The 6,464-nt window shown below is 40.7% G+C and overlaps 1 long non-coding RNA gene across 1 annotated transcript; it reads left to right on the forward strand.

Moving 5' to 3' along the window:
• The first annotated feature begins 1,816 nt into the window (after positions 1 to 1,816).
• LOC132883033 (uncharacterized) lies at positions 1,817 to 6,060 on the forward strand. The gene is made up of 4 exons (XR_009654273.1): positions 1,817 to 1,935; positions 2,159 to 2,596; positions 2,678 to 4,481; positions 4,590 to 6,060. It is a non-coding gene; the product is annotated as an uncharacterized LOC132883033 (long non-coding RNA).
• Positions 6,061 to 6,464: the final 404 nt, after the last annotated feature.

Below are 6,464 nucleotides of genomic sequence, written 5' to 3' on the forward strand. Positions count from 1 at the left end.
GGCATGGTCATTGGGGATAGATTAGGGATAAAATTGGCTCATGTCTTGGGTCATTCAGATTCTGTAAAGCTGCTTTAGGACAATGTCTACTGTTAAAAGCACTATACAAACAAACTTGACTTGACTGAACAATAATGGTGTGCATGGCAGGGTTTCAAGGAGAAAGCCACTGCTCTCCAAAAACAACATTGCTGCTCATCTGCAGTTTGCTAAAGATCATGTAGACAAGCCAGAAGGCTATTGGAAAAATGTTTTGTGGACGGATGAGACCAAAATAGAACTTTTTGGTTTAAAAGAGAAACATTATGTTTGGAGAAAGGAAAACACTGCATTTCAGCATAAGAACCTTATCCCATCTGTGAAACATGGTGGTGGTAGTATCATGGTTTGGGCCTGTTTTGCTGCATCTGGGCCAGGACGGCTTGCCATCATTAATGGAACAATAAATTCTGAATTATACCAGTGAATTCTAAGGAAAATGTCAGGACATCTGTCCATGAACTGAATCTCGAGAAGGTGGGTCATGCAGCAAGACAACGACACTAAGCACACAAGTCGTTCTACCAAAGAATGGTTAAAGAAGAATAAAGTTAATGTTTTGGAATGGCCAAGTCAAAGTCCTGACCTTAATCCAATCAAAATGTTGTGGAAGGACCTGAAGTGAGGAAACCCACCAACATCCCAGAGTTGAAGCTGTTCTGTATGGAGGAACGGGCCAAAATTCCTCCAAGCCAGTGTCCAGGACTGATCAACAGCTACTGGAAACATTTAGTTGCAGTTATTGCTGCACAAGGGGGTCACACCAGATACTGAAAGCAAAGGTTCACATACTTTTGCCACTCACAGATATGTAATATTGGATCATTTTCCTCAATAAACAAATGACCAAGTATAATATTTTTGTCTCATTTGTTTAACTGGGTTCTCTTTATCTACTTTTAGGACTTGTGTGAAAATCTGATTATGTTTTAGGTCATATTTATGCAGAAATATAGAAAATTCTAAAGGGTTCATAAACTTTCAAGCACCACTGTATGCTGGAATGCAGTGTTTTCCTTTCTCCAAAGATAATGCTTCTCATTTAAACCAAAAAGTTCTATTTTGGTCTCATCCATCCTCAAAACACTTGTCCAATAGCCTTCTGGCTTGCCCATGTGATCTTTAGCAAACTGCAGACGAGCAGCATTATTCTTTTTGGAGAGCAGTGGCTTTCTCCTTGCAACCTTGCCATGCACACCATTTGTTGTTCAGTGTTCTCCTGATGATGGACTCATGAATATTAACATTAGCCAATGTGAGAGAGGCCTTCAGTTGCTTAGAAGTTATCCTGGGGTCCTTTGTGACCTCGCTGACTATTACACGCCTTGCTCTTGGAATGATCTTTGTTGGTCGACCACTCCTGGGGAGGGTAATAGTGGTCTTGAATTTCCTCCATTTGTACACAATCTGTCTGACTGTGGATTGGTGGAGTCCAAACTCTTTAGAGATGGTTTTGTAACCTTTTCCAGCCTGATGAGCATCAACAATGCTTTTTCTGAGGTCCTCAGAAATCTCCTTTGTTCGTGCCATGATACACTTCCACAAACTTGTGTTGTGAAGATCAGACTTTGATAGATCCCTGTTATTTAAATAAAACAGGGTGCCCACTCACACCTGATTGTCATCCCATTGATTGAAAACATCTGACTCTAATTTCACCTTCAAATTAACTGCTAATCCTAGAGATTCACATACTTTTGCCACTCACAGATATGTAATATTGGATCATTTTCCTCAATAAATAAATGACCAAGTATAATATTTTTGTCTCAATTGTTTAACTGGGTTCTCTTTATCTACTTTTAGGACTTGTGTGAAAACCTGATGATGTTTTAGGTCATATTTATGCAGAAATATAGAAAATTCTAAAGGGTTCACAAACTTTCAAGTACCACTGTAAGTACACTTTTTGCATATCTGTACTTTATTTGAGTAATTTTTTGTGGAAACTTATGAGTTTAACTTCATTACATTTGAAAGACAAATATCATACTTTTTACTCCATCACATTTCTGTCAAGGTCCTTGTTACTCATTACTGTGAAGCAGCTTTGAAAGTGAATGTTTTTTCTTTTCTTTCCTAAAACATGATTGTTTTTTTTTGTTGTTGTTTTGCGCAGGTGACATTGAGACAGCCTATCAGTAATCACTAGGGTCACGTCACGTCCATAGACTGGATAAAATCAAGTTCAATGATTTCTCAGCAGCATTATTTGAACACGATCAGTTGATGGCAGAATGTTAGGAGGCGGTTCTTCTGAGGAGTGCACGCACCCATGGCTATACCTAGAACCCATGTTTCAGAAAGGATTAAAGATTCATTTTGTTTTAAATGTTTGTTTTTGCCCTGTGATGACCTGGCGACTTGTCCAGGGTGTACCCCACCTTTCGCCCGTAGTCAGCTGGGATAGGCTCCAGCTTGCCTGCGACCCTGTAGAACAGGATAAAGCAGCTAGAGATGATGAGATGAGATGAGATGTTTGCTTTTTTTTTTGCCTGAAGCAAACCACATCATGGCCTACAAAAACTCGCCGTCCAACCTGAGGAAACATATTGAGGTATGTAAATGTTTTTTTCCAAGAGAACATTTGCAATGAAGTTGTCTGTGCTTTTAGGAGATAACATACACTTACTTGCAGTGCTTGCAGAGGACCACTCCACCACCGGATCCAGCATCGAACATCATCAGGAGGAACCACTTCGCATTTTCGGCCCCTTCTCCTCTATTGTATTCTGAAGTGGCAGGCCCCTCCAACTGGAAGGGTTCATATGATGCTGGTGTCAACTGCTAGTTCTCAAACCAAGACAAATCATCTCTTTTCAGCTAAATCCAATGAGAGGCTTTTTCAGTTGTCTGCTGTAGATCAGTGGAGTAGAAGCATTTGTGAAACAAGTTGACAAATTTCTTTTCAATGTACCCACATACACCAACAGCCAAATGGTGGTACTGAATCTTCCATCCTTGTTCTTCACACTCTTCTACCAGTTCTTCATATCTGTTCTCTTTTCTCTCTTCTGCTGCAACAAAGTTGTCTTCCCAGGGCACAGTTAGTTCTAAGATTATGCCCTCTTTCTTCTCTTCACACCATACCACAGCGTCAGGTCTTTGACGTGTTTGGACCATTGGAAAAACCAAGAAATTATCCAGATTTAGTGTCACTTTCCAGTTTCCACGCCATCTCTCATCTATCTCCTGTGACTTGCTGTGACTATTTGCAGTACCCAAGCACCCAGCTTTTTGGAAATTCATTCACTTTATCTTCACTTTGGGAAGCTTGCCGCTGTTAAACTGATTAATTTTCTTCTGCAGTACTTTTTCTATAACTTTCAGCACTTCATTGTGACACCAAGTGTATCTTTCCAGTGCAAGCTTAGACAGAATGTGTTTGAGTGTTCCTTTCTCTCCACATCTACATCTGTTATCATTGTCTTGCTTCCAGCGGACTCAGTTGACTGGGGATGGCATTGCATCGTATGTTGAGCTAGCAATAACATTGCAATAGTGATGCAGTCTGGTTAGTCAAATGACTTTCTATGGATTTGCCCGCCAAGTTGCCATTGCCTTGTCCACAGCTAATGGTTACACACAGCTAGTTTTGTTTTGATGTCAGATTATGGTCTTGCATTTTTTTTTGTCTTGCTTAAAGCAGTGTTGCTGTTGGGCAGTTATTAAGCTAGAGTTGCAGACCTGGGATTTAAGCAGGTTGGATTGTCTTTTTTTTTCTGAGCAAGCTTCATTTACAGCTATACCACTAGTGTTGCCACCTGTCCCGGTTTTTCCTGATTGTCCCGGATTTTCATGGTCTGTCCCGGAAAAAAAAAAAAAAAATCCGGGACACTGAATGTCCCGGTTTTTTGTACATGATGGGCAAAATGTGTATTTCAACTTGCGAGCCAGCTGAGAACCAGTCTGCTTTTCCATAGCTCGCCTGTGCTAAGCGCCACTAAGCGGAGCCACGTCAACACGTCGCTGAATACGTCATTACGTCGCTGTATACGTCACTTACGTCGCTGTATACATCAGTTACGGCGCTACGTTTACATAAACCTTGGCGCGAATATCAAAGCAAAAACACGGAAGAAGCAGCAGTAACAACAACAATAATAATAATAATGGATGACTTCGCGTTTGTACAGCTGCTGCTTCTCGGCGCTTAAAAATGGCGATCTTTCGCGGTCTTGTTATTGTTGTTGGTCTTAACAACTCCGCCCCCCCCGCTGACATAAGCGGTTCTTTCCTCTGGCCCAGCAGAGAGTTGGTGCTAGCCTGGAACCGGCTTGGACTGATAAAAGAAACAGACTCTCTGTTGCAATGGTGAAGGCTGAGCTTCAAGTCAGGCTAAACTTTCAGTTGTCCTGTACTGAGTTCAAGACATTCATTGAAAATCAGCCAGGACTCATAGCAGCAGCAAAGAAAAACACCAAATATAAATGGAAGATTAGGTAAGGTTTTGGTGAATTAAATGAAATAGTGTAGTGTAGTACATACTCCTGTATGTACTGTATGTGCCCAGTTATATCAGTTACATGTCCTCCTATGTATTTGTTTAGCCAAGAGCAGCAGAGGCATAGGCAAGCACAAGCAAAGCACACACCACACTCTAAGCAATCAGGTAAGCTGTTTGACACCACACCTTACATTGTTACATTCAGGTATTCTTAGATACAATGAAAAATTAGATTATTTATTTTTATTCCACATAAGCAAACAAACAGAACTTAATTATGTATTCCCCTTTTACCTGTGCCCACTACTGCCCCCAGGTGTCCACAACCAAAAATTGTTGGAAATAAACCAAAATACTGAAGACCTAGCCTAGTAAACTAGACCCACCCGCCTAGCGGCCAAAAATATTTTTGCCTAGCGAATGGGTCTAGCCTCGCACCATGTAAACAAAAACACTCCGGGCATCAAATCGTGCCCGCCAATCACAACGCAAGGTTTTTGTTTGGATTCTTTGGGTGGGCTTTTGCAGGAGTGATGACAAAGCTGCGTGACGCTGGAGAAAGCGCAGCAGGAAAGATGGCTACGGCTAGTGAACAGCGCGCGTTTGACTCCGCTTTGGAATCAGTTTTAGAAGAATTAGACTTGGAGTTTTCGTTGAAACATGGGCAGGAAGAGGCTCTCCGCTCATTCCTTTTCAAGAAGGACGTTTTCGCTGTTTTGCCGACTGGCTATGGCAAAAGTCTGATCTACCAGCTGGCTCTGCTCGTAGCCAAAAGGATGGGGCTAGTTTGTGCAGTACGAAAAATTAATAAACAGCTTTGAAACATTACTTTTTGATTGTTTCTTATTTTCCCGTTATTTTAAATTTAAGGGAAATTATTTCACCAAACACCACTAAATAAAAACTCTCAAAAACAGTTTAAGCAAACCCTTGAAAAACACTTGGGGAAAAAAATGAGTGTATGTTAAGTATGTGGTACAGACTCCAAACTTGTGGTCATTATCTCCAAACTTCTAAATATTTAGAACCTGTTTATTAATTAATACGCATTTTGAAAAATTATTTATTTCAAGGTCTCCCCCACTGCTTTCTGTCGCTCTGACTACGTCACAGTCACTGTTGCGCTGATTGGTCAGAGCGTTGGCCTATACGCACAGAGACAGTTTGAAAGACAGCGGTTTGTTCCTCCTACCCGCTTCGGAAATGTCTACGGATCGAGGCCAGACTAAATATTCACATTTAGTCTGGCTTGCCAGGCTAATGAAGACCTGCTATATTATGTAAAGCAATTAACTAAACAAATAACTAGCAAAAGCGTCATTTTTACTAATTAGAGCAATACAATTTCAGCATAGAAGGGCGATTTTTGTCTTGGGTTAGATGTGCGAAGGGCACTGTTGCTTACAAGCAAAAAGGTCGATTGGATGGTCGAAATGTCCAGGATTTTTGTCAGACACAGGTGGCAACCCTATATACCACTCTCTTCCTGATTAACATACACATACTCTACATGTGTGCACACATTGCCAGAGCTGGGTCAGAACACTACCATGCTGCTTTGTAGGGGTGGGGAGGAGTGTTACAATAAAAGAAATGAAAAGGACAATGGCTCTTTTGTCAATTCAGTTGTGTTTCATTTTGTAACATTCTACCAGGTGTTTATTCTACAGGTTCTACAAGTTAGTCGGTAAATCTAGTTGGTTGCTTCAGAGGCATCAGGTTTTGTAAGTGTTGTGGTAATAATACAACAATGCATTGACAGAAAATGTACTTTTAATACTTAAGTATTTTTAAAAGCAAGTACTTTAACTTCAGTAAAAATTTGACTGTACAACGTTCACTTGTATCAGAGTAACATTTGACCAGTGGGATCTGTACTTTGACTTCAGTAATGAAGTTGGGGACTTTGTCCATCTCTGACTTATACCCCTCATGATCTAATCAGTGATCCCTGTATGTTGGTGTATTTTTCTGAACT

Source organism: Neoarius graeffei, chromosome 3, assembly GCF_027579695.1.
Source record: "Neoarius graeffei isolate fNeoGra1 chromosome 3, fNeoGra1.pri, whole genome shotgun sequence".
Classification (NCBI taxonomy): domain Eukaryota; kingdom Metazoa; phylum Chordata; class Actinopteri; order Siluriformes; family Ariidae; genus Neoarius; species Neoarius graeffei.